This window comes from Miscanthus floridulus, chromosome 6 (genome assembly GCF_019320115.1).
Source record: "Miscanthus floridulus cultivar M001 chromosome 6, ASM1932011v1, whole genome shotgun sequence".
Classification (NCBI taxonomy): Eukaryota; Viridiplantae; Streptophyta; class Magnoliopsida; order Poales; family Poaceae; genus Miscanthus; species Miscanthus floridulus.
Window position 1 is genome coordinate 134,535,968 of NC_089585.1, and position 24,220 is coordinate 134,560,187.

Genomic DNA, 24,220 nt, shown 5'->3' on the forward strand with positions numbered 1-24,220 from the left:
AATCTTCGATCACTTTTGATTAGAGGGACCATCCATCCCATGTCGCCAGACCAAGATGCTACCCATTCATCATCGACCCCATTGTCCACAAGAAGCACCTCACCATGGTGCTGATGGACGGAGGCAGCGACCTCAACATCCTCTACATCGACACCCTCGACGCCATGCCCATCTCTTGGTTGGAGCTCTGACTAGTGAGCTCTCCCTTCCATGGCATGATCCGAGGAGCATAGGCATACCCGCTAAGGTAGATCGACCTACCCATCATGTTTGGCGACCAAGCCAACTTCCGCTCGGAGGTGCTTACATTCGAGGTGGTGGACTTCTCAGGGTCTTACCATGCCATCTTGGGGTGGCCATGCTACACCAAGTTCATGGTGGTCCCCAACTACACCTACCTAAAGTTGAAGATGTCAGGACCAAACGGTGTCATCACTTTGGGTACCACCTTCTCGCACACCTTCACATGCGATCGCGAGCATTTTGAGCTCACCACTGCCGTCATCAACTTGTTTGAGCTCCCATGGCTTGGGGAGTCGTCAACCCTAGTAGTCCCGGACTACAACAAACCAACCTCCTCGATGGCCTTCCACCCACTCGAGGAAACTAAGGTGGTAGGGATCGACCCCACTAACCTAACCAAGACAATGCGGATCGGGACCCAGCTCCTGGCCAAATAGGAATGTGAGCTCGTTGACTTCCTACACGCCAATCGTGATGTCTTCGCATGGAAACCATCTGACATGCTAGGCATACTGCGGGACGTCGCTAAGCACGCACTATGCCTCATCCCAAGCTCGAAGCCAGCCAAGCAACGCCTGTGCCACTTCAATGACGAGAGGCGTAGGGCCATAGGCAAGGAGGTCACCAAACTCCTAGCAGACGGATTCATCAGAGAGGTATTCCACTCTGACTGGCTTACCAATCCTATTCTTGTTAAAAAGAAGACTGAGAAATGGAGAATGAGCATTGATTATACTGGCCTCAACAAGGCATATCTGAAGGACCATTTTCCTTTACCATGCATAGACCAGATAGTCAAATCCACCTCAGGATGCGAGATCCTCTCCTTTCTGGATGCCTACTCAGGCTATCACCAGATTACGATGAAAGAGTCCATTCAACTCGTAACCTCATTCATCACCCCATATGGTTTGTATTGTTATGTAACCATGCCTTTCGGTCCAAAGAATGCTGGTGCCACCTATCAATAGTGCATGTAGTAATGCTTCGCCAATCAAATCAATCCGCTCGATCATCCTGATCAAACCAAGCAGCCAAAACCAACAATTGTTGTCTATGTAGATGACATAGTGGTCAAAACGGCTCAAGCTTGCGACCTAATCACAAACTTAGCTGCGACGTTCACGAACCTTCGAAGGTTCAACATCAAATTAAATCCCAAAAAGTTTGTTTTTGGGGTTCCAAAGGAGAAGCTGCTTGGATACATCGTGTCCAAACGTGGCATCAAGGCCAACCCTGAAAAAATCATGGCCATCTCCAACATGGGCCCCATACACAACATCAAGGGCGTACAAAGGCTCACCGGCTGCTTGGCCACCCTGAGCTGGTTCATCTCCTAGCTCGGCGAGCGAGGGATGCCTCTCTACAAGCTCCTCAAAAGGACGAACACCTTTGTCTAGACTGAGGAAGCACAATAGGCTTTGGAGAGCCTCAAAACATCACTGATGTCGGCCCCAATCCTTATCGCTCTCAAATGGGGAGAACCCCTCCTCCTCTACATCACGGTGAGCAACCACGTGGTGAGCGCTGCCCTAGTCATTGAAAGGGAGGAGCTAGGACACCACCTTAAGGTACAATGACCTATATACTTCATCGGAAATGTACTCACTGACCCCAAGGTCTGGTACCCCTAGGTGCAAAAACTCCTATACAACGTGCTGATGACGATCCAGAAGCTCCTACACTATTTCAGCAACCATGAAGTCACGGTCGTCACTTCATACCCGCTCAGAGACATCATCTACAACCGCGATGGCGTGGGATGGATCTCCAAGTGGCCACTCAAACTCATGGGCTATGAGATCAGGTATATCCCCCATACCGCTATCAAATCTTAGGCTCTCGTGGATTTTGTCGCCGAATGGATGAAGGTCCAGCTCCCGACCCTGGACGTCACCCACGAGTACTAGACAATGTACTTTGACACATCTATAATGATGCCTAGCTCGAGGGCTGGAGTGGTTCTGATCTCCTCAGACGGGAGTAGACTCTGCTACGCAATCCACCTCCACTTTTTGGCCTCAAACAACACCATAGAATACGAGGCCCTCATTAATGGACTACCATCACCATCGAGCTCGGCGCTACGCGGCTCTACGTCCATGACAACTTAGAGTTGGTCGTCGACCAAGTGATGAAGAAGTCCTCTTACAAAAGCCCCCTCATGGCAGCATACTGCCAAGAGGTATGCAAGCTCGATGACAAATTCTAGGAGATCGAGCTGCATCACGTCCCCCGAAAGGACAACGATGCCACCGACTTTCTCGCAAAATTGGCCACCAGGAGGGATCCATCTCCGAGCGGGGTGTTTAGTAATGACCTCCATGAGCCATCCACCTGCATCCTAGAAGTTCCAATCTAGACACACCCCGACGCCAACCTGATGCTTGGGGGCTCCGACCCCAGTGCCTCCATGACGACGTCACCCGTCGACGTCGCCGTGTTGGCACTCGATCAAACCGACTAGCAAGCGCCACTACTCGCCTACCTCCTCGAGGTGGTTCTCCCACCTAAAAGGACTTAAAGCTCGATGGATCGCTCGATGCACCAAGATGTTCATCACCATCGGTGATGAACTCTACAAGCAAAGTCCATTGGGGGTACTCATGAAGTGCATCCCTACCAACCAAGGCAAAAACTCCTCGAGGTCCATGCCGAAATCTACGGACATCACGCGACCCTGAGGTCGCTAGTCAGAAAAGCCTTTCGCTAAGGTTTTTACTAGCCCACCACACTATGAGATGTAGAGGAGGTCATCCGTAGGTGTGAGGGATGCCAGTTCTATGCTCGACAAACTCATTTGCCGGCATAGGAGCTCCAAACCATCCCCATCACCTAGCCATTCATGGTCTATGGCCTCAACTTGGTAGGACTTCCAAAAAGGGCCTGGGCGGCTTCACTCACCTACTCATAGCAGTGGACAAATTCACCAAGTGGATAGAGGCGAAGCCCATCACCAACATATGCTCAGAAGAGGCGGTCAAATTCTTCCTCAACATCATCTACCGGTTCAGCATTCCTAACTGTATCATCACTGACCATGGAACTAACTTCACCGAGAAGAAGTTCCTAGACTTCAGTGATGAATATAGCATTAGGATCGACTGGGCCTCGGTCGAACATCTAGGTACTAACGGTCAGGTCGAGCGTGCCAATGGCATGGTCCTCCAAGGACTTAAACCATGCATCTTCGACCAACTCAACAAGTACGTTGGGCGATGAGTTACAGAGGTCTCAACGATCCTCTAGAGCCTGAGAATGACCCCAAACCAATCCACAAGGTTCACACCCTTCTTCCTGGCCTACAGAGCTGAAGTAGTGCTGCCCTCTGACATCGACCACGGTGCCCCAAGAGTGAAGGCCTTCGACCACAACTGAGCCATGGAGGCTCAGCAAGACACAGTCGACCTACTCGAGGAGACCCATGAAACGATGGTCATCCGCTCTGCTCGCTACCAGCAAACGCTCCACAGGCACCACAAGAGGAAAATTAGAGGAAGGATCCTCGAGGTCGGAGGCCTCATGCTTTGAAGGACCCAATCGACCAAGGAGAAGCACAAACTCTCTCGGCCTTAGGAAGGACCCTATATGGTGACCAAAGTTATCTGACCGGGCACCTACCGACTAAAGGACGACAACAGCGACGTTCTCACCACCACTTGGAACATCGAACAGTTAAGTCGTTTCTTCCCTTAAAAATTTAGTCTTACCATTTTTTTATTCAACGTTCGCTCCTGCAAAGCACCCTAGCCCAGGTCACTCAGGGGCTCCATGAGGGTGCGATAACACCTCTCTATTTTACTATCTTATGGTAAAAACTTTTTTACCCAAACGAAAGGGTAGTCCGTTCCTTAATTACCTTACGTAACTTTGCTTTTAACATTCCGATCGATCGCACCCTGCCACTACATATGGTTATGAGCAGCTGAGTCTCGCAGGCCACGCTCAGGCTCTTAAGGTTGTAGCCTACGGAACGAACGGGCAGGTACCAAAAAAAAGAATAAAAAATAAAGCTATGCTAGGGTAAAAATAAGGAACGAATGGGACAAGCTTCCTTGAACAAAGTGATTCCATCACAAAAATGAAACTGATTGTATTCATTAATACACAAAAACGTTTACACGGGGTCTCCCCCATGAACTTAACCTATTACATCTGTTGGCTACTTCTACTGTCGTCGCCCGGCGGCATCGGTTGATGACATGAGCGGCGAAGATAAAGGCTGCTCGCCCTCTAATGGGGCGACGCTCGGCTCGGACGGAGCTTCTGACCCAGCCTCCACTCCATCCACAGGATGGGCGATGTCTTCTTGACGCACGCCTTCAGCCTCACTCGCACGGTGAGCCTCCATCACCCACTACGTGGAGACTTGCTTCGCCACCAAACTATGCGTGTGGCTGCAAGCTTTCCCCAGGTGCATGGATGGCATCCGCGTTCTAGTCATCGGCGTACCCTCTACAGATGGTGGCAAAGTCTAGGTCCAGGTGTCTTCCAGAAGCGGGCACCAAGTGCCACAACAAGTTCATAAGTTCACGGGCATCCTCCAAGAGTGTTTGCTGCCACCAGACATAACTACCACCGGGGTTCAGACCCAACCATCCACCAAAAGTAAGGCCACGGCATGTGCCACACGCAAATGCTGAAGCAACAAGCTATAGATGCTCAGTAGAAGAACATGGAGCTCTAGACTTTCCCATATAGATGGGGCAACTCCTGGATGGGGACGCTGCCTACCGAAGTATGGCCGCCATGGCTAGAGGATGTCTTTGACATCTCATCAAACTTTATGAACTGGCCAACCCGAGCAGCTGTAGGGGTGAAACCCCCCCACCAGCGTGGTCCTGAGCGGCTTCCCCTCTGACAAAGCTCGCCTGGTGAAGATCCGCTGGAAAAAATCCATGTGCAGCTCCATCCCGAGGAAGGCCTCGTAGACGGTGATGAAGCCGGCGACGTGCTGTAGCTCTAGGCCCCACTCATTAAGGAGCCCATGCAGGATCTAGTGCGCCACCTCCTTCAGCGGCAGCACCCCCTTCTTGGCGAAGGCGGCCAACACCGACTCACTCACAATGGATGGCCTCTAGCTCAACATTACGCTCTAGATTTATGAACGGATCTGAGTTTCTCCTCTCCCTCGCTCTACCCTTTTTCTCCTAGAAACCGCCACAGCACTCAAACGCTCTTGGCGAAAAGGAAGAAGGAGAAGAGGTAGCAGATGGGGAATAAGCAAAGGAACAGGACGAAAGCCCCCTCCCTTCCCCTATTTAAGGAGAAGGCGCAACAGTTGGAGAAAGGTGAGGGATTGGGGCAAAAAACTCTCTCTCTCTTACCCCATTCAATGAGGATGGGATGTAGCGGGATGTGCCTTGACTAATGGGATGCGCCTCACCCGATGAGACGGTGCCTGGTCAGACAGCACGTGGCCTGGGCATGGCCCACCACTATCGCACGTTGGGCGCAGGAAATAAGGCACAATCGCACGCAGGTGGCCCTCTGCCTTCCTAGGTAAGACTTGGAAGGCCCCAACAACCGGATCTCCTCCTAGGAGAGCCAACAGGCTTCCTGAGTCGATCGGACAGCTCAGGCAAACGCTGAGAGATAGGTAAGGAGCAGAGGGACGCCCCATGTGGGCCATGCCAACTCTGTCATGAACAACGAGCACAGATCCTGATCGGACATATACGATAGGAGCTCCTCAAACCCCATCACTTGAGTCATCAAGGTAACATTACCAACCCCCACTATTTCTTTATATGATCATCTGCTATCATTCATACATTCATACATGCATTCACACATTCATTCATACAAATCATTCATTCATCCCATACATCCGAAGCATCGCATATGGAGTTAAATGCATCACAATGCTCTATGTTGCATCATGAAGCGGCAATTGCATCATGAAGGCTGGCCCACGAAGGGCTCAAGGCCGCCTCACGTCAAACAAAGCTAGGGGAGAAAATGCAGATGAGCCCCAGTGGCCCTCGCCCAGTTTGCTCCGAAGCAGACAGGGTAATCTCAACCTTCTCATTTGATCCTAACCTCGAGCCATGCCCATAGAATCTCCATCGAGGGGAGGCCAGTGGACCACCTAGGTCGATCTCCAGAACAACATGGGCATCTACCAGGAAGTGGGTTAAGGAGCAGTGGAATGCCACATGAGAGCTATATCGACCCAGTTATGAACGACGGACCCGAATTTCAGTCGAACATGCCCATTAGCGAGCTCACCTAGCGCGTCACTCGAGCCATCGAGGCAAGCGATGTTAGCTCAGCCCCTCTAGTTGCGGAAACCGTGGATGGGGTAACACACAAAACTCAACCAACCCCTTTTGAGCCCAACGAGGCTCAGGGGCTCGGGACGATCGATCCCTTGGCGCGCCCGTCGCCTGGATCCACGACTCTGACTCGCTTGATCCCTCGGCGCACCCAGCGCCTAGATCTATGACTCTGACTCACTTGATCCCTCGACATGCCCAATGCCTAGATCTGTGACTCTGACTCGCCCGATCCCTCGATGCACCCGATGCCTAGATCCATGACTCTAGCTCGCCTAATCCCTTGGCGTACCCAGCATCTAGATCCGTGACTTTGACTCGCCCAATCCCTTGGCACGCCCGACGCTTGGATCTGCGACTTTGACTCACCTGATCCCTCGATGCACCCAGCCCCTAGATCCGTGACTCTGACTCACCCGATCCCTCAGCACGCCCGATGTCTGGATCTATGACTCCGATTCACCTGATCCCTCGATGCGCCTGATGCCTGGATCCATGAATCTATGAGTCCGCCTCGTCCGATCCCTTGGCACGCTTGATGCCTTGATTGGTGACTCCAACTTGCCCAATCCCTGGATCCATGACTCTGACTCGCTTGAGCCCTCGTCACACCCAATGCCCTAGTTGACAATCCCGTCTCGCCTAGTCCCTCGGCCACGACTAAAATGCCTGGGACCACGCTCCTAGAAATGCTAGGTCAAAAACTAGAAAGAGGAGGCTACGCCCACCAAGGTGCACACACTCACGCTCGCTGACAAAACCCCCTAGGCGATTCTGCCCGAATCGCCTGGGGGCTACACCCGGTGGTGCTCTCGTGCGCACCCATTGTTGAAACAAAAAAAAACAGATGATTCTACCCGAATCACCCAGGGGCTCGGGGGCTACACCTGTGGGTGCGCTCACGCACACTCACTGTCAAGACAAAAATCTCCTAGACGATTCTACCCGAATCGCTCGGGGACTCCTGTCGGGTTTATAAACCCAGGGTCCCATATGGACCTGCTTCCCAGCAAAATATCAGCCTAGTAGGCGATGTTGCGAATGATGCATAACTCCTAGGCCAGCCCAAAAACCTAACAACAGGCTAGAAGGGTGATCCAATATCCGACCAGAAGGACTGGCCAAGGAGGAACGGTGCTCGGTTCTAACTCAGGCCTGCCTCTCCGACCGGAAGGCCTGGCCAGGGAGGAACGACGCTCGCTCCAAACTCTGGCCAGCCTCCGACTCTGGCCCGCCTCTCCGACCAGAAGGCATGGCCAAGGAGGAACGACGCTCGCTTCTGACTCCAGTCCGTCTCTCTGTTCGGAAGGCCTGGCCAAGAAGGAACGGCACTTGCTTCTGACTCTGGCCCGCCTCTCTGATCGGAAGGCCTGGCCAACGTTGCTTCTGACTCTGACCCATGTCTCTGATCGGGGATGCACTGAACCTCTGCTTACATCTCTTCTCCGACTGGCGCAGTCGGAGCCGACTGGGACAAACCGACCGAGGACGCCCCCTCGGTGAGGACCTAGGAAACGTGCAGAGCAAGTAAGGTAGGGCGCTCAAGTCAACCGTAATACCAAGGACCATACCCTGTACACCTACAGGACAGTACCAACAGGACATGTCAGAAGGCTGCCCTGCCACCTTCCAGGCATGTCAGAACCCAAGCAGTGTTGTGGGCGCCGGCGTTTGCCCTACAGTGTTGTGGGTGCCATCAATTCCCATACCAGGTGGACACGGTAAAAGCCCCTACATGCCTTTAGGCATCAACAATATTGTGGGCACCGTGATTTGCCACACATGGTGAACATGGTGAAACCTCCCACATGTGTCTGGGCATCAACAGTGTTGTGGGCGCCTACAATCATCTTATACCCAACGGCATGGGTAATAGGTCTTAGTAGCATGCATACTCTCTCTCTCACTTGTAAGGCCGCCCCCTTCGTCTAGAAAAGGAGATGAGCTCTCTCCCAACTCCAACGACACACTCAAATGATTTGAACGACCAACGATCGATTCACCCTCCGCTAGCTTTAGACACTCTAAAGCTACACAGAGCACGTGCTCGAATATTTTAGCGCACGCAGGAGCTCCCGTCACTCTCGGCCCTTCGGTCTAGAGTCCAACCGGACCTCTTGCACCCTCATCTTACTCCCTTCCATTTGTAACCCCACAGCAAACTTTGAGCACCTGGGCTCAGGAATAAAGTTACCGACCAACTCAAATTGGATGTAGGGCATGTTGCCTGAACCAGTATAAACCCTGTGTTGTTGAGTGCTAGGCCACATCCGATCACAACGTACGACAAAATTATAAATATTTACGTGTTGGTCACTTTTTGCACCAACAACCTTGGTGTAAGATTTATCAGAGATTTAAACTTCAAACTTAAACTCATTATAATATTGTTATCATCAACGTTGGTTAGAAAATAACAATACCGTAATTTAACATAAACAAATCAGACTACTCCTCTAATTTAAATTTTCCCGTTGGTTCCAATTTAATTAGATGATAAACATAATCATAATTTACTAAATAAATATAAATGCTCTTCAAATTAAATTCTTCCGTTGGTTCGAATTTAATTAGAAGGTAATAAACATTAAACTATGCAACGGAAATATAAAAAACCCTTCCTTTCCTTTGTCTTCTTCTAGGGTTAGGGTTAGAGTTAGGGTTTAACTCGACTAGATTCGTTCGTTCCGATTCATCTCCTTCTAAATGCTAAAACTTAGACTACCCAAAATAGATCCGCACACTAACCTGGCTCTGATACCATTGATGGAATTTGTAGGACCTCTAGGTGTAGATCTAGCAGGTAATGACTTAACTTAGATAGGAAACTTGATGATGATGTACCTCATCTTGAGTCTCTAGTCGTGACCATGGCGCTGGCGACAAAGTAGCAGCGGTGCGGGCCCGGTCTAGTGATGGTGGTGAGGGCGATGGCGTTTTCCGTCGCTCACAGCGCACCCTCACGATCGATCTAGGGATAGAAACCTCGGTGGGGCTGGTGGCTGTGATGAACCTCGTGTCTTGAGCCCTAGTCCCCACCTCCTATTTATTGCGCTGCACGATGGGGGTCCATCAACCAGAGGAATGGCTGGGTGCCCCCGATCAGGGCGTGGATCAAGGGTCCAATTGGCTGTTGTGCCAAGTTGGTGGAGATCAATCCTAACAGTGGCCACTCGCTATGGAACAAGCAGCGGCCGCAGGAGCCGAGATGGGAGGGGCATGTGCGCTCGCCAGAGTGGCCATGGCAATGAGCGCGTGACACCGAGCACGTCCACGCCACCCACGGCCATGGGCCGGTCGACGCACGCCTGCCGCGCGCATCGCACGCGCATGTGCCACATTATTCTATGGCTCCCCCCGTGTCGTTGCCCATGCTACATTGCCGCTAGTCGTTCAGTGGGGAGGGGTGGCGGCGACATTCGCTCGCCCTCCCTGCGCCAGCCGAGAGCCACCCACTCGATCCTGCTAGGTCTGGTCTTATCTGTTCCGTTGCCAGCCACGGGCCTGGAGTCCTTGACCACGCGCTGCGCTACGCCTCACCCGTGCCTCCCAAGCCTGCGACCAGCAGATTTGCAAGCCATCATCTACCTACAATGCCATGGGAATGGGCCGGGATCGACATCGAGCGAGCTGTGGTGTTACCAGTAACCACAGCCGGTAATGACGACAGTAAATCTAGACAGTGGTGGTGGTGGTGGTACGACACAGGCACGGCACCCGCGGTGGAATGGAAACCAGTACACCTAAACGAGCATAAAAGCTATATCATGCCTGTGTGATTTATTGATTTGCCTCACATTATTTTTTTTGGCCGTCAGATCTGGACCTGGATCGATCTGGCCCCTTCTTCTCCCGCGCGCCGCGTTTGTCCTTTGCTGTTTGCTCTCTACTCAGCCTAGCCCACATGTCAGCTCATTTTGGGGAAACACGCACATTTATCTCTTTTGAACTGTTCACCGCCTTTCCCATCCCATTTCGTCTCTCTTGTTCAGTGGCGATGGCTGAGGCGGAGCCCTACATGGAGGGGCTCTTCGCCGGCGATTCGTCATCTTTTGTGAGTTTTGGTTGTAGTTTTTGATCTGAGGTTGTAGATCTCCTCGTTCTCTACTTGTTTCTGACTGGATTTTCATCGGTGTTTCGGCGATTCACCCTCTCTGTGAAGACCCGCGTCGGATTTGCTTGTCGTCGTCTTTTTTGCCGTCGTTGGTGACTACTTTTTGCGCTTTGTTAATGATTTAGATGTTGACCTGTTCGATTAGTTTTCCCCTGTTATTTGTTCTTATTTTTTTGTTTTTTCTCTGTTATTTGCATATAGGCAGAGGTGCTAGTTGAAGTTGAAGTGTAGTAGGGAGGTCGACCCCGTGGCTGATCCTGAGTTGCCCGTGCCTGATTCAGAGGTGGAGGCAGAGGCGGAGTCCGGGCCTGAGTTGGAGTCGTAGCTCTTCTGTGTTGCTCATTAGTTTGTGCGGTGAGTTGTTTGTTCAGTTTGTTTTCTAATTTTTTGCAGTTTTGGTTTATATTTAGTCATTGGTTGCTAAAACCATGCGATCTTTCTGTAGTTGTTTTTGAATCTATATAGATGGATCCTGAATGATTATAGTATTTGTTTTTCAATTTTCATAGATCCAGTTTTATGTTTAGTCATAGGTTGCTAAAACCATGTCCTTTTTGTGTAGTTGTCTTTGAATCTATATAGATGGATCCTGAGTGATTGTAGTAGTTAGTCTTTTTGAATGATGGATAAGTTTTTGGGTTTCTGTAGCTGAGGAATCGAGCTGGGGCTGAGCACATTATTTCGTAGTACTAGTACGTACGTAGTACCAGTACGTACAGTGCAGGAAAACCCGGATCTATTCATCCGGCTCCGCCGTGAACACTTACAGCCAAGCAGGGTTCTGTTAAACATCCTCTGTTTCAGACTTTCAGTGATAGAGATGCGTGTTAAGCGTTACGACTCCAGTGAAAAGTGTAGGGAAAAGAAAAGACGACTTCCTCCTGTAATATTATATTTTTAATCTGCCATGGATTGAGCACCGCGTGGTCTTCTTCCTTCGTTTTTTCGCTGTTAATTATTATGCACCGATGCGCGGTCCTATAGATGGCCATCGGGCCGTGCCTGCCCGACGCGGTGTCGTGCCTCACCGGGCCACCGTGCCGGTCGTGCCGTGCCGCTGGCGTGCTCGTGCCTGGCCTCCGGCCCAAGGCACGGCCCGTGGGCCGTTTGGCCGTGCCGTGCCGCCCGCTGGCATGCTCGAAGCTAGCTGCCGAGCTCGAGACGATGACGGCGTATGGAGATTGGAGAAGCCGACGGGTGACGGCCGCAGAAACGAGAGAGAGAGAGAGAGGAGGTGACCTCGCAGGCCACGACGAGTCCCTGGGGGCTGGGGCCGGCGCGGGAACACAGAGCTCGGGGCGCTGGGGCCGTCGCCCGCCGAGCTCACTCCTAGGTCCGGCGTCCCTGGGGCTGGGGCCGACGTGTCGAGCTCACTCCAAAGGCGGAGCTCGGGGCCTCGGGGCCGGATCTGGCGTTGGGGAGGTGCCCGGCCGGCCGGCCGGCAGCTACCGGTGCAGCGGGTGGGGGGGCTGGGGAGGGGGCTGCGAGCCTACGACGCTGCGTCGCGCCGTCGCCGCGTCGGGGTGCGGCGGGTGGGGTGGGTGTGGCCGTGTGGGGGGCGTGGGGCGTGGGGTGTTAGGGTTTGGGAGGGGGTATAGGTGTGGGGGGCTGGGCCTCTTAGCAGGCCGGCTGCCCGGGCCATTACCGGGCCGCCTCTTGGACCGGGCCGTGCCCGTGCCATGCCGCGGCCCTGGAGGGCGGCCCAGGCATGGCCTGGTGCCTCGGGCCGGGCCGGCACGGGCACGGTGACCACCGGGCCGCGCCGTGCTCGGGCCGGGCCAAAACGCCGGGCCATGGGCCGGGCCATCGGGCCGCGGGCTGCATGTACACATATACGAGGTCCTCGCTAACCTACACCTATATACTAGCCTAGACTACGTACTGTAACTATAAGTAGCATCCAATGCCTCGCTGCCTTTAGGTTCGATTTGTCGGTGTGAACGTACGTAGGAGTACATGGAGTACGTGCATTACTGCATCGATGAACGCGCACGGGTACCGGGCTAGCTATCGGCACATGGATGACTCGCGCGCAATGGATCTTCATCTCCTTACACGGGATGACAAGTGGGGGCCGCGATTGCTTCGAGTAACCGTCACTTCCGTTGCATCTACCACACAGCAATCTACTCCCTCGATCCCAAATTACAGAACGTTTGTCTTTTTTTTTTACTCTAAGTTTAACCACTCGTCTTATTAAAAAAATTCATTTAAACGTAGTTAAATTTAAGTCATTCTTGAAGATCTTTTACTAATAAAACAAGCCACGACAAAAAACAATATTTTGCACAAATTTTTATATAAGACGAGTGATTAAATTTAGTGTCAAAAAAGTCAAACAGTGTTGTAATTTGGGATGGACCTATTAGTATTTATCTCTCGCTAGCTAGCTAGCTGAGGGCAGGCAAACCATGTTCCATGTTTGCGTGGGCTCATGCGATGTGACATGATGTGTGCTCATCCTCGACACGGGACTACGGGAGCAGCACGTCCAAATCCCGCAGGCAGGACTACAACTACGTACAGAACTACTGTAGGAGTAGAACAGTTGCACGGATGAGTAGCATCTTGTTGCCACGTGTCCGCCTGTCCGGTGCACACGCGCATGCCTGTCCTACCTGCAGCGCACGCGGTGTACTTGCTGTAGACTGTAGGAATAGTAGCAGCCGCAGCCGATGGATGCTGGAACGGGAAGGTGTTGTTTTGTCAACTTGTCCTCGCACAGGCGATCCGGTTGAAGCCAGGGCAGCAAACTATAAAGGTGCATTCTGGCATTGAACTGAGCAGACACTAGCTGTACCGGACATATGTATGGATCAATACGACACGCCCATGAATCATGGATGATGGACTCTTCAACTCCTAGCTTAGCCGCCTGCATACGAGACGGACGGGCGTATATCTGCCCACCGTCGAGCTGCCGCCGTATCGAAAGATCCCGGAGGCCAGGACAGGACGACGGATCGACAGATGCCCCGGTGGTTTGACTGGTAAGATATGACTGAAAGTACTGTTAACTAATTTATGGTAAGAGAAAAATATTATTCGTTGATTAAAAAAATACAATTTATAAACGAAGCGAACGAGACGTGAGTCATGATTGGTGCGCTGAGCCCGACGTACGTACCGGGCCCTGCCGCGCACGCACACGTACCACTCGATGTCGATCTCTCCCACATACTGTACGTGTACGTGTACTCCTACTACCACTACCTTCTCGGTGGGGCAACGTGACGCACATAAGACCACGTAGCGGCGAAGGCCTGTGGACAACAGCAGAAGCGCGCTGTGCACCACAAACTAGGAGTAGAAGTCCAGCAGATCATCAGCACCACTCCACAGTACTCTTTCACACACACACGGACACGGTCGTCACACTAGCTAGCTAGCGTGTCCTCCCGGCCGGCCCGGGGTCGATCGTCCGGCCGGGGAGCACGAGCACGGTGCCCAACGGCACGTTGGATCTGCTGTACGTGCACTAGACGCGTGGGGCGGGGACTGATGATGTAGCTGTGCTGTGCGCCTGTGCCCTGCGCGGCGCGTAGTAGTAATGTGCCGGGCGATGCGGGAACAGGGACACGCAGAGCAGGACACAACGGCCTGGGCTGGACGGCTGGGCCTGCAACTGCAAAAGGTCTCCGATCCCAATCGATCCCCCCCGTGACTGTTCCGTCCTAGTAGCTCCCTGCGCCCGACTTGACTCCCGTCGCTCTCGTCTCCCCTGAGTCCCTGACGCGACTGCCAGCTTAGCGCGCTAGTACGTACAGCTTTTGATGATGAGGCAGGGCCGCGGCAGCGGCACGGCGGAAGCCGTCCGGCCCTCTGGTAGTCTGATGCGAGCGGGCCGTGTAGTAGCCAGCGCGCGCGGTGTGTAGCTTGTGTGGCCACAAGCTCACTCAGCTGAATCGAACGTGCGTGCTGTCGATCCGGTGGCGTGGGCGTGCGTGTGACACTGACTAACGATCTACCTACCTCTCGTTCCGCCACATTCATCTTGTACTAGCCACGGCAGTCCGTGCTTCGCTGTGGGTGATGTGCTCGTATAGGTGGTTTATATGTCTAATATGTTTTCTCATCGCGTTGGTACGAAAGGTTGGTCTATTTGGTACATTAAACGGGTAAATATGAGAATGAAATGTAATATGGTTTTTTTTCATTATAATATTGTAAACGAACATAGAGATTGGTTGTCATTACATGGTGCCTATTGTAGGCCAGCAAATCAATGACATGTTAGTGGAAAGAAGTATTTGATGGAGTTGGACTCAAGCAACTAAGACACTTAGATTCAAAGCACAACATTGGCTATGATTGCATTATAGGTGGAAAGAGCAAAAACTACAATACAAGTATGTCTCTTAACGTGAGGGTTTATAAAAGAGTGAATTAGGATCCACTCCCCTTAGGCGAAACTACAACACATTTCGTAAATCTGGAATCACACGAAAGATTACACGGCGTCGAACACTAAATTACACCGGGATTTAAAGTTATATGGTTAAGAGCAACCTAGTACAACCAAGGCTTAGTCCAGAAGTCGGGATAGACGAGGACAATAGAGAAACAACAAGATAATGATTATCCAAAACATGACGTATGACCAACAGATCCAGAAACAGGAGACTGAGAAGTAAAACATCGTTAACCCTAAGACCAAACTAACCAATGGTAGACTTGAACTTCTTTGAAAACCAGATCCTTTCTTCTCAGATTACACCATCACCTCTGTTAGACGAACCTAATTCCACAATGACGACGGGATCTCTTAGCTCTGCTTCGGATTCGAGAGGGACGAGGATGAAGGAGAAGAGGAAGGACCAAGGCCATCTTATAGTGGCGAACGTAGATAGGGCGCAGCGCACCGAAAGTGAAGACGATATGGATGGGATACACTGCCGGTTCACGATATGGGGATACAGTCGGCCATGGTGTGCTTCCTGCGCAAGCGAGCGGAAGGGGGGGGGTAAAGGAGAGGGGAGAGGGTTCGCTCGATGAGGGAGACGTGCGGGCGGCCTTGTCCCTAAAAGAAGAAAGAAGGGAGGGGGTCCGGTACAGGGACGAGGGCGAGTATCAAAAGCGGACCGGAGGACGGAAAAAGTAGAGGCGCACAGTGCACGAGGACGACGAGTGCGGCATGATGTCGTGGCCATGCGAGGACAAGGTGCTAACGGGCCCGACACCGACGGCATCCGCGGGGCACGCGGTGACAGTGACCCGACGTGCGTAGTGTGGTCGAGCTGGGCACAGTGCTTGGGACTTGACATCCACTCAGACTTTTCTAAGCACTCCCTACTACTCAAGGCTAACTTTTTCTAGATGTTCTTCTTTCCTTCCCTTCCTTGTCCACAATATACGCCAAACTTTATATGAAGTGAGATCGCAACATCTTTTTAGAATTATCTGAACCATGAGGATGCCAGTGACCTCTGTTCAGGCATGGCTCCCTTTGCTTTGCTCTATTGTCTATCTATACCACACCCTGATACCCACATCTTTTTTACCTTTTTCGATAAAACTATGCCGTACTCGAGTGTTTCTCGAGTGGTGAGCACTCGATTTCCTACGGGTACGATCCAGAACCAATCCAGCACGGACAGCCGCCCGCGCCTATGCATGACGCGTGCTCCGGAGTCCCACGCGTGTCGCCCCGAGGTGCATGGTCTGGTCCGCCTCTGCACCGACCAGTTGCAGGTGCATGCATGGCGTGCTGTGGTGTGGTAGACCAGACCAGGGTCACCCGCTGCCATCAATCACCTCGCCCGCTGCATGAACCTATGCATGCATAACTATTTGTAGCGGTAGAGAAGTTTGACTTAGAAAAAAAAGCAAAATAAATTTGTTCACGGTAGAGAAGTTTGACTTAGAAAAAAAGCAAAATAAACTATAATTTGGATTGGAGGGAGCAGTGGTCAACTCTTTTTGAGCAATTCTAGTAGTCATTTAACATTTGGGTTGCACGGTTGGATGTTCTCTCTTCGTTTTCTACAAGTAAAATAATTGGATAAGAGTTTTGCAGCCCCTAAATGGACTTGTTTGCTTCATGGGCTCATGGGCAAACTCGCCGAGCAATCTTTAGTCTTTGATTCTTTGAACTGTTTGACCACTTTAGCTGTCATGTTTTCTTAGCACTGTCTCACATGCTGTAGATTTATTTTATAGCCACAACTTCTTACTATTGTGGAGTCCAAAGTTTTCGTCACAAAAAGTGTGGCATGTTACACTTCACTTTTGTGGAGTCCAAATTCTCCGCCACAAGAAGTGTGGCTCGTTACACTTGATGACTTGACTAAGCTTAGCCGTGGCAATAGTGGCGGAGCCGCAGGGTATGCCGGGTATGCACCGGCATACCCTGCAAAACCGGCGGCAAGTAGTATATATATACTATATAATATAGTGTATACGCTGTATTTATAAAAAATAAAAATGAAAAAGCATACCTGGACACCATTGCTTGATGACGGGAGGCCCATGTAACGCGGTCCACTCGGCAAGTGAACCAATACGGTATGCGCGCTCTGAGTCTCCGACTCTGTACACGACGTTTTAGTTTCTCGTCGCCCTCCATCCTGCTCTGAATTGGAGGATCGTCGTCTATTTCTCGCACGTCTCGTCTGCAATATTTATGGTAATTTAATCTTTGCTCTTCAGGTTTTTATAGAAAATTATTGTTTAGCCTTTTGAATGATTGTCTAGTCACTTTCGTTGAGCGGAATATTTTTTAAAAGTTGATGGAAATGATATAGTCAAGACATTCATGTCCCTTTGTAAGTGTCAAATAAACCGGTGAGAAAAATAGCATTGTAAGTCTCTGGTACTCTTTTATGCCTATATTTGAACTATTTATATTGTATTTAGTGGATGGTCTGAATCTAATCCTTGAATTTATCGAATCATATTGTAAAATTTACAATTATTATCAAATTGCTAAAATGGATTTAACGAATTGTGTATGAAAATTTTTGAGCGGCATACCCTAACCTAAAATCCTAGATTCGCCACTGCGTGGCAAGGTTAGGCATGAAATAAACTATAACCAATGGCACTCCTAGCTACAAGTATCAAGGTTAAATTTAATTAATGTACCCGAAAGATCCCTTGATACAATCTTGGATTCTTGGTGAATGTGCATCTATATATGCAAGCAGAATGCATGCATCTATATATGCTAACGATCTTTCATGTTCTAATTGGCCGTGTGTTCGTGTCATGTTCTTGTCTGTCTCGTAAGGGCGTCGCGAACCGCGGGGCGTCGGTGCGGGTGGGCCGCGACACCGAGAAGGAAGGCAAAGGTGAGAGGCAGCGGAACTGGTTTCTTTCTTGAGACTTTTCCCAATGTGTCATTATAAAAGATCGTAATCCCCTGTGTGTCCCTGAAAAAATTCAGCGGTCTTCAACGCCACTACTCCAACTTTTTCGTGTCCTCCATGCCACTTCCGTCAGTTTGGACTCTAACGCCGTCAAATTGCAGGTGTGAAAAGACGAAAATGCCCTTAAGTTCAAATATGTTATTAATTTTTTTAGCATCTTAACGACTTCAAATGAAAAAACTCAAAACTAGAAAGTTGTAGATCTCGTTGAGATCTATAATTTTCATATAAAAATTATTTTCATTTAATTCCGCAAAAAAAAAAATGATTTGATATGATTAATATATCTTAGAGAAATCATATTATTTTTTTGCGGAATTAAATGAAAAAAAATTTATATGAAAATTATAGATCTCGACGAGATCTACAACTTTCTAGTTTTGAGTTTTTTCATTTGAAGTTGTTAAGATGCTCAAAAAAATTAATAACATATTTGAACTTAAGGGCATTTTCGTCTTTTCACAACTGTAGTTTGACGGCGTTATAGCCTAAACCGACGGAAGTGGCATGGAGGACACGAAAAAGTTGGAGTAGTGGCGCTGAAGATCGCTAAATTTTTTCAGGGGCACACAGAAGATTACGATCTTTTATAATGGCACACAGGGAAAAGTCTCTTCTTTCTTTCCAGTGCGGCCTTCTGCTGCTTCGGTTGGTTCTTGCGGCTGAACTGAACCCTGTGAGGTTTCTTGGTTTGCCTCAGGCTACTTGGAGGACAGGAGGCCAGCGTGCAACATGGACCCGTACGTGGTGACCTCGCTGATCGCGGAGACAACCATCCTGTGGGAGCCCAGGCACTCCAACGGCAGCAGCAAGGGTGCCGCGGCTCCTTGATTCTCAGGCGGGGACTGACCTACCTCTGTGTGAGAGGCGGGCTGCGTAGATGGCAAATGAGACTGACGCTGTCAGAAACTTGAGATGCCCATAATAATAGCTGCAGTATGCTGGTTCTAGTGTTGGATAACGAACCAAGAACACTTCTTTTGAGCTTTCTTCGAAATTAGCATAATTTTATTTATAGTCTCCTGAATTATCAACTTCAAACCGAGTTGAATGAGCCGAGACGAAGTCAAAGTCATTCTAAATCTTTTTTTTCATTTTAAAAGAAAAACGAGTTCGTCCGGCCCTATCTGGTTCCCTAGCTTGTCGTGTGCTTGTGATCGCTGATACGTGTCGAAATGCGTGGGTTATAGGTTTCTGGTTTTTTCCTTCAATCGGCTTGTCTTGGCGTACTTGCACAGATCGTGGATTGGTTTATGCCACCGCTCTCATTAACATTCAAAAGAACTCGATTCATTTCCACTTTCAAAACATCAACTCGTTTCCAATCTCAAAACATCAAAAATTCGGTGAATGGAGTTCAGAGGGCCATCTATTACAAGAACAGAACATGTATCAGAAGTTTAGAACCACCGGTCACTCGAGCCTGTAAATCATGGAGCTGAACCAACACAGCTGTGCTAATCACATCAAACAAGACCAACACCGATGCAAATATATCCCAACCCACAACCACAATCCCCTGCCATAATGCCACTCGTGATTCGCAATTACAAGGAACTTAAGAAGACAGGGTCTACAACCAGATCACACAGGAATAGTTAATTCTCGGACGGGTGATAACCAAGCTTCACCAAACAGCCATCAAAATATTAGTGACAGGTTATACAGGCAAGTAAAATATTTTTGTTCTCTTCAGAAAGGAAAAAATGATACGCAAATGCTCGAACAAACCAGAAACACTTCTAACAAGATTAGAAGAAGCTTTTCAAAGGAAAACAAGATTAGAAGAAACATGCTCCCAATTACAACACTGTAACAAGATTATTACTGCATGCCGTGCCAACGGCTTACTCTGCAGTATGGGCAAAAAAACAAGACAGTCTGATACATACATTTTATTCATCGGTGAGATGCAACATGAAAGAAAAACTATGGAACAAGAGGCCAGAATGAGAGTTTGTGTAACCGCCTCAACTCATTCTAAGACACTGTTCAAAATTTTTATGTCATAACGGTCGGGGCAGAGCGGCCAGTGTACTCTTGCATCTTGGAGAGCTTGAGCGCAACAACAACCTTGAGATGAAACACAAAATTAGTAAATGCAATTTCATAGAAACCCAATGTATATTCAGCTCTGTGAATTGAAAGGACGGGATAGTATCTTACCAACGGAGCAAGGGCATCCTATGAATCCCTACCGGTCTTGGAGGAACCCTTCTCGTACTGCTCGATGTAGACACGGATGGTGGCACCAACAGAACCGGTTCCAGAGAGGCGGAACACCTAGAGTGCCGAAAATCCATGTTAGCTCACCAGCATGATATAGTCAGAGATCTCAAATATATCCATCTGACCAAGGATGAATCCAACTCAGACTTATCATGTACCGACTGATAATATTGCAAAAAAGGAAATGTGTTGCTGATTGGAACAAGGTTTTCACACCACTCCCTTTGTTTTGGTTCAAGACATGAAATAGAGGATATCTGAAACAACACAGGTCTACATACCAGTCATGATCCATCTCCGAAGAGGTATCGGATGCCCTGGTGCTTGGACACAGAGCCATCAACAGGATCCTTGTACTCAAACTCGTCAGCTACAACTACTTCAGAAACATCAGACCGGATCTCCTTGATCAGCCTGATAGAGATAATTTAGATATGGCACTAAAATGTTCAAGATTGCTTAAGTTGATATATGTATATACGGGAGTACGAGCATAATTTTTTGGAGGTACTGATTCCTTTACATTTTAAAAAGTTCCACTTACTTGTTGACATCAGAAAGTGATGACTGCATGCTTACTAGGTTTGCCATAAGCTCCTTAGCAGCCCCCGCGTCAACATTCTTCACAAACAAACTTGTGCATTTAGAATGATATCTGAAATAGGTGGTACATATATGCAAGGCGCATGTCAAAAAAAAGTTAGTACCTCATAGTCATAGCATGTGTAATAATGGCGACCATATGTGGCCCAGTGCTGACGGACAATATCTTCAACACTGACAACCTTATCTCCTCCAAGGTTGTCCTTATTCTTGAAAGCAATAATAGAAAGCCATGCAAGCACAGCCCAGATGCCATCCTTCTCACGAATGTGGTCAGACCCTGGCCAAAGTAGTACATATAAACATCTCAATATTGTTTATACCAAATACCAACAAGTCCTTCACTTTACTATGGGTTGGATTCACGACCAACTCAATAAAAGGGCGAGAGAGCTCACTATCAGAACACAACAAGTGATTTGCCCCATTCATGTTAACACAATTTATCCATCTAACATGACGATACAAGAGGTGCTAGCATGTTTACTACTGCGATTCGCATGTATATAAATGATAGCCAGAAGCCAAATATTACCAGTGCCAAAGCTTTCTTCACCACAGATTGAGCACATTCCAGCATCCATCAAATTCCCAAAAAACTTCCACCCAGTTAGGCACCTGAAACATGGTTGTTTATGTTAGATTTATCTGGCATTCAAAAAATCTTGCAAACCAAGGTCTCAACACTTTACCTCAAAGAACTTGAGATTCAAATTCTTTGCAATAACATCAAAGGCAGCAGATATTGGCATGCTCCTGCAACTACAACAATGGATTATCATAAGTAGCGTATCAGTGCATAGAGAAATTTTAAATGCATCTAAGGTCAGACGGCTGGGGGATGAAAAAGTTGGCATTAGCAGAAGCTGTGTTCCAGATGGTATTGTCGCTGATATGTTAAGCAAATTTATTGAGCAGAACACTGCCAGACTTAAAACAGATGGAGCTCGCCCGCCGCCGCTGGGCCCGACCACGGGTGCGCGTGAGCCCAGCCGGCCGCCGTAGATGACGCCCCCCCGCCGGCCAGGTGCCGCCGCAGCCATAGGCACGGCCCTCGCAGGCCACCGCCATAAACGGCAAACGATTACTCACAAAGATATATAGGCATGAATTAGAGGGGAATGGAGAAATCTCACAAAGTCGTAAAGGAGTCAGGGTGGGGCTGGGTTGGCCGGCGGCGGCGGCGGACAGCCGCGGGGTAGGAAGCTGGAGGAGTTGGACGGAGGCGTGGAAGGCGAGCGGGAGGAGGAGCGGACCTCCAACGTGGTACCCTTGGGCAAGAGCATTGCTGGGTTTCGCCGAGGAACCAGACCGGCCACGCTGCGCCGCCGGCACCGCGCCGTGCCGAGGGGCACCAACCGCTCGGGCGTGCTCGCGCCGGTGCGCCGCGCAGGGGGTCGCCGTCTCCCCACCGCAAGAAGGGGCGGAGCAGGCGCCGGAGAGGGCGCACCACCGGTGCAGGCGATGGGGAGGAGCGGCGCTGTGAGAGGCGGAGCAGCGGCGCAGGGGAAGGAAGAGGGCAGGGTGACAGCGACGGAGGAGACGATGGGATGGCGATTGGAGGGGACGAGATACGAGCAACCAGTTATCCCGTGAAGCAAGCAAGTGAAGTAAACAAGCAAGCAAGTGTCCGCAGCTTTTGCATGCATGCAAGCAAGGCCCCAGCGCATGCGAGGATGCGTGCTGACCACCATGCTAGTTAGACACCGACCATACATGTCGAGAATCCACCGTCCTCTGCTACGCGCCACAGTCCATTTGCGTGCCGCGTATAATCAACAGGAAGCCGTACTTCATTTAATGGGTGCATTTGCTTCATCTATCTCATCTGAGCCGTGGAATTTCTATCTAACGTACCAAATAAAAAGAACGTACGTGGACACCCTGAGAGGCCGCCGATTCGACGTGCCTTCGTATCTTTAATTGTCTCGTTGCTTTGGTTTTGTACTAGCCCTGGACGTATTTGGCGACTTCGACGCTACCTATTTCCAATATAAATTTGTTCTGAGTGTGTGTGTGTGTTGGGATCATGGTTGCTTGGGAACTATGCTGGCTACGCAACCTTTCCTAATGCTATCAATTTTACTTTTGCCACACTTACGTGACAAAAGAAACACTGACTACCCTAGAATCCATTGAATTCTGAGGGCTCGTTTGAATCCATTGGATTTTCAAGAAAATCCGAGTAAAAATAATCCTAGAATTTTAGTATCTCATCCAAACGGTCTATATTTTAGAGAGATTTCAACACACAGATTTTTAGAATCTCAAAATCAAATAAAACTGTTGTGATTCTTTATTAGGATTCTTATAATCCGATGGGACTCAAATGACACCTAAGAAGAAAGTTAACCACCTAACCTGGGATAAAACTAGGCAAACAAAAGAAAATGTGAGCTCAGCGTGTAAGAAGTTAGGCAGACTATGTTGCGGCAACATCTACAAAAACTAGAAAGAACCCCAAATCATTCCTCCAAAATTCATCCTATGTTCGGATAATCCCCTTGACTAATATTTGCTTCGATTTACTTTCTCCAACTGTTTTGGTTAGTCATGTTTACCGCTTAACAAGTTTCATTTTTCCATGTATAAGTTGAGCTTTAACTTCAAACTGAAGTGACGTGATAGCAGACATCATAAATTATTTGAAAATATAAATTCTAAATTCTCTAACATTACAATTCATACACAATTTTCTTATAGTGTTAATTTATTATTGGATGCTATTCTACCACAGTACCAAGATAAAGTATCTTTAGTTGTGACAATATTTTGCTGCAGTTTAAACATACCCTTAGTTCAACGTTTAATATTACATGGATGGGTATTCTAGCATATTCTCGTGAGAAAAATGTAGGTTAGCTGCGGCCGGATCGAGCCCAGACGAGAAAGGAAGCGTAAATGAGTTGTGAACCGGCACATTTGCAAATGAATGGACGGGCCCAATGTCCCATCTCTCTGGGCCTCCAAGTGGTGTGCAGGCGTCAACTTGATACAGCTCAGCCCACAAATGCACGAACTCAGCACGCATATGCAGAGCGGAGGCCAGAATAAAACGGAAAAATATGGACACAAACTTTTTTGTTATAATACAAAACTATTTACTTACCTCTCATGCAATCCTTATAGTCCTAGTTTTCTCTGTAAACTGCAAAACCTAACATTGGCACGTCAGCAGGAAGCACCGATAAGATGATATATTTTCAGTGTTTATTATGGACCTAAATAACACGTTATGACAAAGTGCATGAATCACTAGTGTATTTACACAAATTTTTCTTACCCATTGACAGCATAGGGGCGGCACATACTTTAATAACCTTTAATTTATATACTTTAATGATATTATTTGCTAGATCATATGGCTAATTTGCATATTGTTTGCT

The 24,220-nt window shown here is 49.1% G+C and overlaps 1 pseudogene; it reads right to left on the bottom strand.

Annotated features, from left to right (window-relative positions):
- Positions 1 to 20,003: 20,003 nt before the first annotated feature.
- On the bottom strand, positions 20,004 to 21,586 carry LOC136459733 (phosphoglucomutase, cytoplasmic 2-like; annotated as a pseudogene).
- Between the last annotated feature and the right edge of the window lie 2,634 nt (positions 21,587 to 24,220).